Source organism: Ceratotherium simum, chromosome 2 (genome assembly GCF_057802395.1).
Source record: "Ceratotherium simum simum isolate JZ-2026a chromosome 2, ASM5780239v1, whole genome shotgun sequence".
Taxonomy (NCBI): Eukaryota; Metazoa; Chordata; class Mammalia; order Perissodactyla; family Rhinocerotidae; genus Ceratotherium; species Ceratotherium simum.
In genome coordinates, this window is record NC_141901.1 from 28,132,471 (window position 1) to 28,148,635 (window position 16,165).

Below are 16,165 nucleotides of genomic sequence, written 5' to 3' on the forward strand. Positions count from 1 at the left end.
GCCAAAGTGTGGCTGGCTTCCAGGACCAAAAATACCTCCTGTGATCTGAGGGGCTACCGTACTGGCATCTATTTGTGGGGCTGGAGCTGCTGCTGTGACAAAGAGAAGACTTCCCCTGGGGCTCGGCCAGTTGCCTATTTGGGCTTATTTTCCCGAAGTCTAAGGCTCGCTTTCAAGGGCCTGAGGAGCCCTGCTCAGCCAGACTCGCCTCCGCCAGAAAAATACTCCTTTCTCCCAAGAAAAATTCAGCTCAATCTAGAGTGCTGTTGCCTTGTCCTCTCCTACTTCTCTTACCTCTTTCCCAAGTCACTCATCTAGTGACAAGCAAAGAAGAGGCCTGGGGCCAGGGATGACAATGCAGTAGCCACAGAGAACCATGCAAGGGTAAGGTTCCAGGAGTACTATGACTGTTGCAGGTGGGTGGGTTGGGGTGGAGGAGAACTCTGTTGAGCTTGCTAGGATTTTCCAAAAATGAGGGTTTGGCATAAGACAAACACATACCCATCCATCCATCCATCCATCCATTCATTCATTCATTTGATAAATATTTATTAAATACCCATGATTTGCCCAGAACTGTGCTGGGCTGTGGCCATCCCTCCTGATGGAAATGAGGATGGACTGCAAGGCACTGGCAAAGACTTGATGAGTCCCCAGGGGCTGTTTGACATCAGCTGGATGAGAAAGAAGACATCAAAGGCCAGATAGATACCAGAAAACTCAAGTCCCAGAAAGACACAGACAGGTCTGAGGGTATGGAATCTATTGAATTATTGGTACGATTTCTTAAAAAATATGTGTGGAAGAGATAATCCTGTACTGTATACCATTCCATTAAAGGAAGAAATCTAATAAATTTGCTCCTAATAAATAATATTTGTGGAATGAATGACTACGCAGTGATCAAAAGGATATGGTTATTTGTGATTATTGAAGACCAAAGGCTCATGTATATTGCCATTGCCTCAGAGGATGTTATATCTAAATACAAACTATAAACCTGAGTTGTTCTTTTTTTATTCTGAAGATACATTGTTACAATTATGGGCTTAACTAGTAAGATCCATATTTGTTCTAGTCTCTTAGGACTAAAAACGTGAACAAATCTTTCCACTTTAATGATACTATTAATTCTTTTAACATTTTTACATATATCTGTTTTAATTTCCTCAACTGTCTGAAGATTGAAAGTAGAAATTCTCGTCTTACAGATGGACAAACCGAGGCCCAGTGATGTTAAGGGAACTTCATCCAGGGTACATTCCAGTAGACCAGGTTAGTGTTCTTCCCATTGTTATGGTGAGCATGGGCACTCCCATAACCTCACAGGACTCAGATCTGGGACCCTGTTCAGTGGCAATGTGGAAACTGGGTGACATTGTGTCATGCTGTCTGTCTTCTCTCTCTCTTCCTCCCTCTCTTTTTCTCTCCCTTTATTTGGGAAGGGCCGGGGAGGCTGGGAGCGAAGGATGAGGTGAATGGAGGAGTCTGTTTCATTTTATCCCTCCTCACTCTTCATTGTAGGCTTTATTTCTGGACCACAGGTGGGAGAAGTGGTATTAGAAAATTATTTAAATTGTATTATAATCTTCCCAAGACATGATTAAATTGAGGCAGGGAGCAGAGGTGTGACCTCTCCCAGGGTCACACAACTCTTGATGTAGAACCGAAAGTCCCTAATTTTCAGCTTCCAACTTTATCAACTAGATGTTTCCAACCCTAACACTGACTGCCTCAGGTGTAGCTGGCCAGACCCATGCTCCATGTATCAAACAAATGGGAGAAATTTGTTACAAAAGCTTCTAGCATGTTCTTCAAGTCATCTTCCTTAATAAATTGTGGTTTAGATTCCATCTACCCAGAGATAAGAAGGTAGACTAGACTTTCTGAATGGGGAGATAAGATCTATTTATAAAGACAAATAATAATATAGGGTAACCTGTGATAATTGCCTGGAGGGGTGCCAACAATAAATGCTAAAGAAGTTCAGAGAAAAGAACAGGTTTGGATGAGGGAAGACAGCTTAGACAGACTCTTTGTGGCTCCACAGGACACCAGGGATAACCAGTGAAAGTCACAGGGAGACAAATTTCAGCTAATTACAATGAAGAAAGAACTTTTGAAGACTTAGCTAATTTCTGTAGGTGAAGTAAAGCCTAGATTTTTCCCATTCCTGTACTTAATGGATGATTGTGCAAGATGACCGGTGAGTTTAAATTCCTTATTTTTTAAAGGCCCCTACTGCTCTGAGAATTTCATGTGACTCCCTTGAGGGTTTCAGGAGTGAATTTTTTTCTACTTATACCACTGAAGACTGTGGCCACGAGAGGGCAGTAGAGGGAGTTTAGCAGAATACTTAGACGTGTTGAGTCAACTCGCGTGTGCTCTAATCGCGAGCATGGACTACGCAGATCCTGCGAACTCGCTGGTGTCTAGTTTGCAGGCCCCTTTCGGAAAGCTGCGTCCAGAGGCTGCGGAGATCCTGAGACTCTAGATGGCACCGAATCAATGGTCGTAAAGGCACCGAGGCATTGCCATCAGGAAACCTCTCTCACCTTAGGTTATTAAAATAAGTTATCTTACCGCCACCTCTCTGATTCCCCTGCCAGGCAGCCTCCCTTGGTCTGGATATAGAAAGCTCCTGTCTGGTGCCCCAGGCTTGCCAGGTGCCCAGGATCCCTAACAGGGCTGGAAGCTTGAGATTCAGAGCAAGGCTTATCTTTGTATTATAAAAATAACAACAACAACAACTTCAAAACTCATTTGACAGCTTGTTGGCTTTTTGAAATTCACGAGCAAAGAAAATTTGCTCCTGCAAATTCCAAGACCCCCTTCTCAAGCTCATCAGGCAGGGCTGGTTCCTCCCCACTCACCCCTCACTCAAATTAAAGATGAAGAGGGAAGTGTGCAGGATGTGCGCGGTGACAGGTGATGCTAAGGGAGGGGGAGCCCACGTCCCCACTGCCCTCACCCACTCTGCCTGCGTCCTGAGCTCCCCGCCCCCGGGGCTAAGCCAGCGGGGCTCGCAAGGCCTCGACCGGAATCCTCAGGCCCTGGCAGGATTTCGTTGCCCCCTTGGCCACTTAAAGTGGCCAGTGGGTCCAGGCTGAGCTGCGCGCAGGGCGGGCAGCGGGGTGGCCTCCCGATGCCAAACCCTATCCTCCTTTGTTGACAGCTCGGGGAGGAGGAAGTCTGGGCGGGCGGGGGAGGGGGCAGGGGGCTGGCTGCGGCGGGCGGTGCCAGCGGCGGGCGCGGCCCGGGCCCGGGCGGACGCGGCCGGCAGGGAGGGGGTTAACGCGCGCGGCCTCTATGATAATGAGCTGCATGGTAATATAGGGAGGCCGGCGCTGAGGGCTCCGCCGCCGCCGCCGCCGCCGCCACCGCGGGAGCCGGAGCTGCCGGGCGGAGCGGCGTCCGCGCCAGGCTGGAGCGGGAGGGCGGCTGAGCGCAGTTGCTGGGAATTTTTCAGCCGGAAGGGCGAGCGATCCAGAGAGAGACCCCGAGAGCTGGGGAGCGGCGGGGAGCGCGAGCGCGGGAGCGAGCGAGGCAAACCTCGAAATAGATCTCGCAAGCCAGGTTCCCGGAGGAAATGGGACTGTGAACGAACCGGGGAGCAAGAAGGGAAGGAAGCGCCGGGATTGCTGATGTCAGAGGAGCCCGGAAAGTCGCGCTGGAAAAATCTGAAGACAGCCGGGGCTCTGCTGCTTCCCAAGGAGAGACACCGCCAGCCACCCCCACACGCCCCCTCGGCGCCTCCGGGTTCCCCCCGCGAGCCGGCGACAGCGCCCGGTGGGGCTGCTGCGGGGCGACGGAGGACGGAGGGGCGCGCGGACCGGAGACCAAGGGGCCACTTCAGGAATACAGATAAGTGGCTGGTGGCTTGACGTGGATTTTAATGAATTTGGACTCCATGTGGCTTTGGTCGTCCCCGTGATTTCGAGCTGCGGGCAGCGAGGGGGCAGCGCGCCGCCCTCGGCAGCCGCCGCCGGCCGAGGCGGACAGACCGGGGACGGAAGAACAGACCGACGTCGCCGAGCTGGGTAAGTCGGCGGCGCCCTCCGCCCTCTCCCCAGTCGCGCGCACACCCCGCGGCGGCTCCTCCCGCGCCCGCCTCTCTGGGGTCCCGGGCCCAGGCCCCCGGGCTCGGCTGCGGCGGGCGAGTCCCCGCGCGGGTTCGGCCACTTTCGCGGGCCGGAACGCGGCGCGCGCGCGTGCGAGCGGACTCCGAGCCGCTGCCTCCCGCCCCGGGCTTCCCAGCCGGCACCGGCTTCCCAGCCACCGGCTGCTGGCGACGGCGCTCCGCGGCGCGCCTGCACCGCGCACCTGCCGGCACTCTGCGGCTTTGGGGAGCACAGGGGTGGTGGGGCTGTCCCGACAGCTGGAGCCCAAAGCGGGCCTCGGTAGCATGAGCAAGAGAGCCCAAGGCCACAGTGGCCAGTGCTCGATTTGGGGGCGTTCACTTGGGTGCTGGAGTCCCTGGCGGCTGCTGGCTGTTCCTTCCGATCAGGGGACTTGGGAATCGAAGGGGGAATGCATCATTTGCGCGGGGTCCGTGAGGCTCGGGGAGCAACTCCAAGGCACTGAATGGGGATAAGTGCCCCTCGACCCCCTCTGTGCTGCCTCGTGATGAAGCACCCATCAGGACCATCCCTTGGTTTGAGCAGCACCAGAGGGTTGGGGGCTGAAGTAGGAGCTTGCCTAAACTCTGAGAGGCTACTTGTTAACCATTTGAGAATATTTCCCTCCGTGTGCTCCTTCTTGCCCGCCCCCCCCCACAAGTGATGTGGGGATCTCAGAAAATTCTAGCTCTTTTTATCCATCCCACAGGTAGTGTCTGTAAATGTTAATCACAGTCTGGATGGGCAAGGACAGAGTCACCAGAAACTGCCATTCCAGGTCCCTGACAAATGTCCACCTGTTTGGCATGACCCTTGCTCTAAGAGGAGCTACTTACTGGAACAGCTCTGAGTGATGGAGATAGTAGGGAGGGGGGAGCTGGGTAAAAGACTTGGGGTTCTGGGTCAGTTCAGAGTCTAGAAATGAGAGCCCCGTTGGGTGGGCAATGGAAATCCAATCAGGTCTCCTGTTGGAATCTAAGATCCTAGGCTAATAGTGGCATACCAGTAGTGGGTATCCGAGGGACATAACAACAGGACCAGTTTGAGGGAGTGGGGCTGCTTGAGGCAGTGGCTTGGGGGTCCAGCAGCTTGGAGGAACCCACAGAAATTTTGGGACCCACTCATCCCGGTCCTTGTATTCACAAGCACAGTGGACAAGGTTTATGAGCAGCAGACTCAGATGAATATCAGGGCTGGGCTGGACATTTTGGGAGCAGGACTGGGGTTCAGCTCTCCCCCTCCTACATAATAGCGGGCTCCTGTCTTGCTGGGCTTCTTTCCCAGACCTTGAAACTTCACTCTTCCCTCTGGGCAGGCTTTGGATTCTGGGGCCTTCAACAGAGTGACAGAGCCTGGGGAAGAGATAGCTCTGGCTGGAGGAATTCAGCTATTCCTCATTGAAATGCACAACTTTTGTGCAATCACCCCAGAAAGCTCCTGGAGTTTCTAGTAGCCCTCTCTCCTCTGACCTCCTGGCAAGAAGAGAGAAGAATTCATTAACTTCCCCCTCACCTCACATAGCACCATTTGAATTAATTACCTGCGATCTCTCCTCCTTGGCCTGGGGGGTGCGGGGGGGGGGGTGGTGGTGAGGAGAGAGGGTAGGGAACCAAGGAAACTGAGAGAGCAATCTGTCAAGATACCCTAGCGAGGTTGTTTTTCTTTTCCCTTCTTCCACCTGGCATCTCTGCCTTTCATCTCGACCCTTCCTCATCCCGGAACTTGCTTTCACTGTCAGCATTACCCAAAAGAGCTGTTCCCCTCTGTCCCCTAGCCAACCCTCTCCAGAGACCCGCTGATAAAGAGAAGGCAGTGCAGACTGCCCTCTCTGCTCCCTCACTGTCCTCAGCAAATTGCATTAGGATGGGGCAAATTGGCTTGCAAAGCAGTTAAATGGAAGTGACATTTGGAGCGATGTGCAGTGGAGATGCTGCTGAGGAGCAGCAGGATCCGAAGTGGTAAAGTGCCAGAAGGTCTCCTCTGCCCGGGGACCACGAGTCTGGCCAGGGGATCCCACCTGGCCCTTCTCTTTGACCGCACATAAGGATGAGGGTACCTCGCAGCCTGCAGCAGGGCAGAGGGGCTGGTTGGGCTTTCAGCCCAAGTCTAAATGAAGAATAGATGGTACTGTGGCATGTCCATCCCCTGAAAGAAACCATGTCATTACAAAGTTGGTGACCTCCTTTCAGAGCCGGCCTGAATACCCACCCGTGTCCCCAAAGCACCAGAGAACGTTCATGCTCCAACTCTCTTGACCATCAAAAGCTGCAGGTGTGGATGTAAAAGTTCACCATCTGTTGCACTCGAGTCTGTGCTTAAAATGAGGTTGAAAAGAAAACCCTCAAAGAAGAGCTACATCTCTCCTAGGCCCCTTTCCCGTTTACAGATACTTCTGATGAGTTCGCTAATCTTTATTTCATGGGCATGTTACAAGAAAGCACACGAGCGGGAGGCAAAACCAGTGACACAGTTAAATATACAAGGCAGCAGCTGGCAGCAGCTTAAACACGCCAGTTCAGGTACTATGAAATATTTATGGTGCTGGAGTTGTCACTGTTTGGGGGTTTTATAATCTCTATCCTGCCTCCTTTTCTACAGCAGTCTCCCCGAGATATGGGGTTTAGTGTGGTCTCCAGCAGCAACACTGCCCCCAGCCCCCAGCTGTCTCCCTACATTGCCACACAGCTGTCTCCACACACACAGAATGGGGCCCAATATACTTCTGTCCATTATGGCAAATGGAGAGGCAAGGAGCGCCAAGCCGAGCCCCCCACCCCCACCCCTACCCCCACTCTGATCATAAAGAGACCGGAGCATTGTGTTACAGTCTGTTAACTGCAAATAATTCAGGACCGTCCGCAGGGAAACTAGTGGAAGCAGGCTTGGAGGTACTGTCCTTTTATAGCTCATGTGCACACCCCCTGCCCTCCATCACTACCACCCTCCCCAGGGGGGCAGTCTTTTATCAATTCACTATATGTGAATATTCTGTTTCTCCCCTTCACATATGCTCAGTTCAAACAATGATGAATGGAACTGATTCCCTTATGGGAAACAGTTTTTTCCCTTAGGTACAAAGACTTCATGCCTGATTAGAGTAAATGAGGGGTGGGTGTGCGTTCACTTCTTCTTCGGTCATTTCTGAAGGTGAGCCCCATGGTGAGAGAGAGAGAGGCTGTTCCTCCCGGGGTCAAACAGCTGGTCCCAAGGGCCTGGGAGGGATGTATGGTAAGAACAGGACACCCCCTTTCTCCTCGGCTTAGCTCTCAGGCTCTCTAGGGCCCCATTCCCTGGCATTGGGGCATATGGAACCTCTTTATCTAGCTCCACACTGTTCCATCTGGAATTTGAGGTCAGCAAGAGAGGCGAGAAAGTTCTTTGTTGGGGAGCAGGGTCCCTACTGGGTAAGAGTGTAATGGGAGAGGAGAAAGGGAGGGTGAGAGCTGAAAGGCAAATTCCCTGCTCCCGCAGTTGGTTAGCCATTAACCCCCTGCCCTTCCCTGGCCATATCTCCCGCTTGGGTGGAAGGATATCTCTCGGAAACCCAGAGGACCAGCAGGTGTTCCCCTCTCGCCCCAACAGAACATTTGCTCTGTCTCCCCTCATGGCCTTCAGCCCCAGCCTCAGTCCTGGCCCCCACTCACCTTTTCTCTCCCTCTTCCCTGGCACCTGCACCCTCTTCCCACCCCCTGCCAGCTGTCCCTTCACCCAGGCATTGCCGCAGGTTGTTTGCATGGCAGGGTGCATGTCAGAGACTGGGAAGCAGGCGGGGTGGTGGGGAGCATTAACTGAGGGGAGCGAGCTGGTGTCACATAGGACTTCAAAGCAGGAGCTCCAAGCACAGTTATGGACTGCTTCAGACATATAGATCAACTCACGAGGCCCAAGTGTGCTTGGAGGGTGGAGATGGGGAGGCAGTTTTTGCCAAAGTTCTATGCCTCCAGGAACGCTTGATTGTCCTCGTGTTTCTCCCTGTGATCTGGTTTGGGTCTGTTTTGGCCTTCTGAGATTAGGGCATTTGATCCATGGTCTTGTCAAAGCATTTCCAGCTTGTCACACCTGGCATCCTGAACTTCAGAAAAAACCAGCAGATGGACCAGAGATACAGACCGAGATGCAGGAGCGAAGGCACACGTGGACAGATTCAAGTCAAGATGTGGAAACAGTCAGAGATAAATGGAGAGAGGCAAGGGGGAAAGAAAAGGAAGATAAAGACAGAGAGACTGACAGTGTGCATGGAGTGCATAGAGCCCAGAGCAAACACGGCAAGGAGGGGGAAAGACCAGTCCAGGCAGAAGGGGGCTCCTCTCAGTCATCCCAGACAAGGGCAGGCTCTGTGTGGGCTGAGTTGGGAAGCTGAAGTAGCAAGTTACCTCCACTAGAGGGGACTCTTGAAAACCAGGCTTGGCCCTCAACAGTGGCTTTTGTGCTCTTTTGGGGGGGGGGGAAGAAAAAAATAGATGAGATATATTAGAAACTCCCAGCTGTCACTACCCGGAGACCACAACTGGTAGGGTCCTGTTGCCAGTGGGACCTCTGGGCCCCGTCTGGTTGCAGGGGAGGGGGAGAGGCGCCTGCAGCATTAAGCGGAGGTGCCCGGGTTGTGCGAGCAGCTCAGGGAGAGGCCTGTCCCGACAGGATGCGTCTGGGGGCGGGGGGCGGGGGGCGGGGGGCGGGGGGCGGTGCATTCTCCAGTTAGCAGGCAGTCCAGTCGGCTGGCTGGCTGGCCCGCCAAGAGCTCTTGCCTTTCTTTATCAGCAATACGAGTTTTTGGCTCATCCCCAAGGCGCCTTCACATGCCTTCCCTTCTTCCAGCTCCCTAAATGCGGATTTTTGAAACCCTCTCAGGTGGTGGCAAAACTGCTCCTGAGGAGACTTTTTTAAAAAGACCTTTCAGGAACTCAACGCATGTCAGTGTTGTTATCACCGATTCCATCTTTGTCTTCATTTTCTCTGTGGGAACCTTTCTCTGAATTATAATTCCCCCTTTCATTTTAGCAGAGGACAATATGGAGAGAGAGCAGAGTCCAGAGGCTTTTCTCATCTGAGGAGATAATAACTAACAGGGATATGGAAAAATATTGAAGTTTTAGGAAGGGCAGGGGGCCAGAAAGTAGCATCTTTTCAGATCTGAGACCATCCTCTGATATTTAATATGGGCTTCCCTTTGTCTCAGATGTACCTGGGGTCAAGCAGGGAGGGAAGGGAGGAGAGAGAAAAGAAAAAAGAAAAACAAGATGAATGTATCATGTTATGAAAGTTTAATCCTGCTTTTCCTTGGCTAAAATTACTTTCAGTATGAGAGATAAAAGGCAGTGGAGTTGCCCTTGGAAAGTTCAACTTGTCTTCGAGAAGGAAAAGGGGGAGGGATCCTGGGGCTCAGACTGAATAGCCGGTGGATGAACCTCTCTCCTCTGTGCCCCTCCAACACACACGTTTCCTCTGAAGCTTCGAGAGAGAGGACAGCAGCTTCTGACAGAGGCACCTCCAGTGCTTCTCTGCGCTGTCTGGGGAATTCAACTCCCAGGCTTTCTCTTTTTGTATTTAAACAGGCTCCTTTCCCACCCTAGTTTCTTGCTTGGATATGGAGGGATAGAAAAAAGAGGAGTGAGGAAGAACTCAACACCCCCTCCAACTTCAATCTTCACATTTGAGTTGTTACACCACACTTCTTGCCCTTGCACTGAGCCAAATAGGAAGACCCCAAAAGCAGGAATTGGAATCCATTTAAGTTTAAACAAATAGAAATCGATCACTTATGTAGTGCTGGGAGTGCTCCTGGTACAGAGATGAACACGCAGTAGATCCTCCCTTCAAGAAACTTACAGAATCCTGGGAGGAGGGAGAATTACATAAGCCAGGTACCCTCAAAGAACTTTAGTGTAAGCAGAATGGAGTTAACTGTGTACTGGGAGGTCAGAGGAAATGAAGGCACGGAAGCTTCTGGAAGCTTTTGCTCTAGTCAGTGGAAGGTATAGATTTCCAGGAGACTCAGTTGCCTGAGAATGTCACAGTTGCCTGTCAAGAATGACTATCTAATGCTCTCGCATTCTTCAACCTCTCAGATCTACCCTCAACCATTTTTTCCCTCGTTCTCCTCCGGATTTTAAGCTAACAACACTGAACGGGTTTTCTATTGTCAACATCCTAGAGCAGGAGCATCACATCGCACACTCCCGAGGGGCTTTCATGTTGTATTCTATGTAAATTGCATTCCTTTCCAGTCCCCTAGAGCTGGCAGCGTGGACTGTCAGTGTGGTTCATCAGGAACCATGTTATTACTCATCTGTATTCACATTTAAGTGTCCAGCACCCTGCTGTTAACTCACCCACTCTTATCTGAATGAATTCATTAAATAGATCGGACTGGAGAAAAAAATTTGGATTTTACCCCTACACCTTGGCTGAGCAGGAGAGCCTACTCCACCAGCCGTCTCTGCCATGTTTGCTGCCTGGAGAAGGAACCATTTCTCTCCAGAAAGAAGGCAGAGGAGGATTAAAGGGAGAGAGGTTAGAAGGAGGCAGATTTCAATTCAATGTAAAAACTGGCTCTAATCCTATAATGGAAGGTAGTGGTCTTCCTGCATCTTGAAGTGTTCAAATCAAGACTGGGGTGGGGGGACCCCTGTCCTGGGATGGACAGAACTAGGTGCATACTTGGGCTTTAAGAAGACTTTGAAACTCTTGCAAGTCTATGCTTTCAAGAAATGTGTGGGGGGAGAAATACATATATATGTATATTTCGGAAGAGAAGGCGTTTATGACCTTCCCCCCTCAATGTGAAGAACCACTAGACTCTAGTCTCCAGGGCCTTCTACCCTCAGTTTCTGCTTTCTGCTCTGGTGGTGGAATGGGGTCTTGGGATGAGGAACTGTAACTCCAGTGCCTCCCCCACGTCCTGTGTGGCAGACGACTCACTGTCCGAGTAAAAATGAGAAAGCCGGGGATAAGACAGGCTCATAATGTCAGCAGAACCCAGGTGTTGTCATTGCTCTGCAACTATGGACAAGTCATTGAACCTCTCTCAGCGGGAGGCAGAGCAGAGGGCTCCTCCCTTTAAGGGAGAGAGGGCAGAAGGTTCAGGGGGAGAGGAAGGGGTGGGTGAAAAAGCCCTGCCTGCCCCATCCAGGCAGGAGGACCAGTGGGCAGACAGAAGAGGCAAAGGGGACGTTGCCGCTTTGAAGTGGTTTCCTGCTTCATAAAAGCGAAAGGCCTCGGCTGGGCTGGGTAAATATTACGTTGGCCTCTGACCTCCCACCTCCCCTGACTGCTCCCCGGGCTTCCCATTTTTTTCTCCTGAGCAACAGAGATACCTGAGGGGGAAGAGCCTATTTTCTGAACTTTGGGGTCGTCTGGCCAAGCCAGACAGGAAGACCAGGCTCCTTCCCTGTCCCCAGACAGGAGAGTCCTCTCCTGGGTCAGCAAGTTCTACCGGGTCCCTGGTCCCCACTCCACGTTGGCAGGTGGTGGTGTTTTCCAGGAAAGAGGCGGTCAGGGTTTCACAGTCCACTGACAAGACTGGCCCCCAACCCTCACCCCAGCCGCCTAGACCTTCCTGACAAGTCCCTGGACTCTGTGGAATTAAACCCACGTCCCCAGGGTTTCTGCTAGGCAAACACCCCCCTGAGGTTTATCCGGGAATTAACAAAATTCAAGTCTATTGCCCCACTCTGAGTGACCCCCAGGATGTGAAGCCTTCTTCGGCTTTCTGGGCCCAAGGACCCAGCTGTGAGAGACTTAGAGAAAATGATCTGAACTCCCTGTGAATCTGGGAAGCCACACCCGGCACCTTCGTGTGGGAGGTTCAGGCCCTACTGAGGGGCATCAGAACAGATGGTCAGGAAGAGACGGGTGTCAGAATGGGGTCCTGACACACGGGAACAAAGGGCCTTCCTTCACACTTGTAGCTCTTCCCTCTTCCTAAAAGATTTCTCACCTGCCGGCCAGTGCTCATCCTCCATTTGCTCCCTGGTCACCGGAGGGAGATGAGAGGAGGAGCCGCGAGACACTCTGGGAGAGCTGGCTCTTGCCCCTTACCCTGCACCTCAGTTTCTCCATCTGTACAGTGGGAATGAATGCTTTTCATGACTCCTCGGGCGCCCTTATTTGCCTTTGTTTCTGGAGCCAGGCATAGGAAGATGGTGTGAGGGGATTCGGGAAAATGACAATTGTTGCAAATGTGCAAAACTGTTCTAAAATTTAGAGCAGGAATAAAGCAGAGCTAGGGACATTCTTCTTCCCTCTCTCTGAATTTGTTTGGAATTTTCTGAGAAAAATAAGATTTTATTTAAAGAAAATCTGTGTGCTGAAGGTTTTTGTATATAAAAATAGATAAAAGGCTGAAGACTCAGTGGAGACTGGAAACTGAGAGGAAAGCAAAGGTGATCTCGCATCGGGGCCACGTGCGTGGCTCATGGTTAGCATTTAACCAGTGGGGCTGGAATTTGAATTCTGAACTTGCTACCCTTGGGGTTTTGATGCCTTCAGGTCTAAGAGTAGACGTGAACGATACTGTTGTAGAACTGGTAAGCTGGCATTTTTCTGGGAGACAACCTCCTATGGTAGGGGAAGGGGCAGATCTCACTGTGCCTCTGGCTGCCTGCCTGCAATAAGGCTTGCATCTCTCCTGCAGAGAGAGCTCCTCGGAGCATGAGTATGAATGGGCCAGACACAGCAGGAAGAGTATTAGCAGGAGCTGGGCCCCTGAGCCCCAGCGTGACCTGGGGCTCAGGGATTGGATCTTTGGCCAGCACTGATCATTAGTCAGAACATAGCAGGATGTCTGCGGAGACACATCAGCTTCTTCTGCTAGCCCCAGAAGCTCCTGCATGGCCCTCCCAGCTGAAGCACAAGGGGCCCTGTCCCTTGTTGGAAGTGCAGAGCGTGGGAAGGTGGCTCTGAGAGGAGAGAGCCCTGTGCATTCGACAGCACTGTTCTAGAGCCAGCTGTGGAAAATGAGTGTGACAAGGTGCCTCGACTTTATTCTCCAAATTATCAAGAAAACAGAATTACAAAAGGAGGTGTTATGCGTAGAATACTTGGGAAATGTTTCTGAGTAATAGCAGCTTTTACCTAGGTCCACATAACAAATTTGAAACCCAAGTGCACACGGGATGAGTGGATTGCCCCAAGTCACACAGCAAGTGGCCATTCGAGGCTCTGCATTTGAGGGGTTTGTGTGCCCCAGCCTAGCCCAGCACACTCTCTTGATTCGCCCACTTAGCCACCTTCTCTTTCCAGTCTCTTGTTCTCCAGCTGGACAGGTGGTACCCAGCGACCTCCCCCGTCTCTCTCTCTCCTAGGTTTGAGCAGGCAAGCACCTCACGGTGAAGCAGTATTCCCTGAGAACTGACCTCTTCCCTTCTCGGCCACTCTTCTGGCCCTTAGGACACACCGACTGCCTCCCCATGGCGCTAGGAGGTGTGGTGTAGAAAGACCCCCTCTCTTAAATAGCTCCAACCAGCTTTCCTCCATCCCCAGCAAGCCTTGCTATTTGCACAGTCAATGGCTGGGGCAAGGCCGAGCTCCCCCCACCCTCCCCGAGAGGCACAGTGGGCACTGTTTGTGTTTCCGTCTCTATAGACTCAGCATTCACAACTTGAAGAGGGTGAGACAATGACCCGAGCAGCTGCCTGCAGACTGTGCGGCTGGGAGGCTGCCGGGGAGCGAGAGGCGGGTAGTGTCCGGCCAGCCAGGGTTTGTGCACCATGCACCTGGGAGCTTTCTCAGACGAACCCGGAGAGAATGAGAGGCAGAATTGGGATCTAGATGACCCGGTCCAGGCCACCTGATTGGCTTCCCCTGCATGCCCCCAGCTTTGTTGGCCAAGCTTTCCACCAGCTGTGTAGTCCCTGGGGACCTGGAGGACAAAGTGGGGCCCTGGCTCCTGCGGAAGCAGCCATTTCTGGCCTAAGGACAGGAAGAGGCAGAACACTTGTCCAGGTAGAGAAAAACAGGAAGCTTCACCAGGCACCTGCCCAGGTAGGAGAAAGGTACAATACTTACAAGGAGATTGAAATTGGCACAAATGGTTTAATTTGATTGAACAAACATTTATTGAATATCAACTATGTGCCAAGTATTATGGGAAGAAGGCAAGTCACCATCCTGGCTCTTGAGGAGTTACAGTGTGCCAAAGGAGAAAGGGAATGCGCACAAATAATGGCCATACAAGTTAAATATAAGTATTGCAGGAGGACAGAAGAGAGAGAGATTAACTAGAGCCATCCAGCCCCAGAAGGAGCTATCTAGGGAGGGAATGAGCTCTACATCATGTGGGGAATTCAAGCCGAGTTGGAAGGTGATGACCAGGTCTCAAGAAGGGATGCCTGTGTGGAGCAGAAAGGTGTAGTAGGTGATGGCTGAGATCCCCACCCACGTCCAAATCCTCTAACCTTGAGTCTTCCCGTTTGCTGCCTGGTAAATTCAACAGAGGAAAAGACGCTGTTGAGGAGTGAAGTTGAGTGTCAAGTCCGTGAGGACCCGCAGCTGCTGGCCTTAATTCCATAGTAAATAGAGCTGGTTCTCACACCTTCACCCCCACGAAACCCCTCCAAAGCAAGGTGCCAGGAAGGCTAGGCTGGGATAAGCCCTGCTCTCTCCTGGAGCCAGAATTCTCCTAATCACGTTAAAATGAGCACTCCCTCTACAAGCAGGGACAGACCCCTCTGAACCGAGACTTGGTCAGCTCTCTGCCTGCACAGCTCTAACTTCTCATCATTGTCATAAACAGGACGGAAGCAGCTGCTCACTCCAGTCTATTATCAGCTTGGTTGGAGACAGAGAAATTTAAATGACAGTAAGATGCTTAGCAAAGAAACGAAAGTCGGTGTTAAAAATAAAGAAAACAAGACAGCTTGTTTCATTGAAATAGAAGGGTTATTAAACAGCCCTGAATTAATCAGTGATCTGCCAGGGTTGAGAATTGAAGCGCAGCAGGGCCCAGGGCCCGGGTAGAGAGCTGGGAGGAGATGGGTGGGGAGAGAAGTCAGGGGCAGGTAGGAGCTGCCTGTGCTCTCCTCTCGGTCTGGCTGCAGGGACTGTGGAAATGTCCTGGTCTTCAGAGGGGGAGTCAGCAGCTAGTTTTCTGCACCACATATAATAGCAGGTTGGGTGGGGAGGGGACGTTGGCACCCCAGCCTCCCTCCCTGCAAAGTCCTGCTTCTGGACCCTTTCCATCTGCCACCACCTGCGCCAGCCCCTGAGGCTGTCTCCAGTCCTCAGCCCCTCCTCAGCCGTGCTTCCCTCCAGCCAGGGCTGGGAGAGAGCCAAATGTCATTTGGTGGATGACCAGAAGCTCCCAGCCAGGCCTTTTCCTCTTTCACAGGGGGTCCCCAAGAACTCAGGTCTGAGTTGACCGCCATTCCAGAAGAGTGCTAACAGTGTACCCCGAGTATGGCAGAGTCTCCCCTACCTGAAGGCAGAGGATGATCTCTGGAGGGAGTGATCTCTCCTTGAAGGTGTCAGTTGGTGGCATCTACAACTCCAGGCAGCAGAGCAGCAGGGTGACATGTTTAACTCTGAGAGCCCCAAGTTCAAGCCTTTCCTCTGCATCTGGTACCTTCACCAAAATATTTCACCTCGAATATGGTTAAGTCTTCTCACCTGTGAAACGCTGCTGCTGATGCTGCTGTCTCTCATAGGTCTGCGTGAGGGGTACGTTAATGGATAATGTACGTGAAATTCTTAGTGAACTATGAAATCACTGCACAAATGCTCGTTTATGTTACAGTGGGGTCCCTTGGGGCCTCAGAACAAAACATCTGAAGAAAAGCTGTCCAGAGGGCACAGAATGGGTCTGGGAGAAAAGCAGACTTGCTCCCACCTTGGCAGGGGCGTGGGAGGGGAGGCCGTGGCCGAGCACATCTGTGTGCACATGTGCACCCATCCGGGTGTGCAACATGTTGGATCTTGAATCAATCACTCCAGGAGCATTTTCTTTGCTCTTTGACCTCAACATTCTTTCTCCTCACCCCTCCCTCCCTCCTAGCTGTTTACCCTTTTCCAAGCTCCTCTCTCACACCCCATTCATCATCGGGGGCCAGATT

At 52.0% G+C, this 16,165-nt stretch overlaps 1 protein-coding gene across 1 annotated transcript in view; it reads left to right on the forward strand.

Annotated features, from left to right (window-relative positions):
- The first annotated feature begins 3,380 nt into the window (after window positions 1–3,380).
- Window positions 3,381–16,165, forward strand: part of PLXNA2 (plexin A2) — a 212,657-nt gene continuing 199,872 nt past the window's right edge. Inside the window, exon 1 of the mRNA XM_004424854.2 lies at window positions 3,381–4,040. The gene's annotated coding sequence lies outside the window, so the exon portion shown is untranslated. The remainder of the gene's footprint in view (window positions 4,041–16,165) is intronic.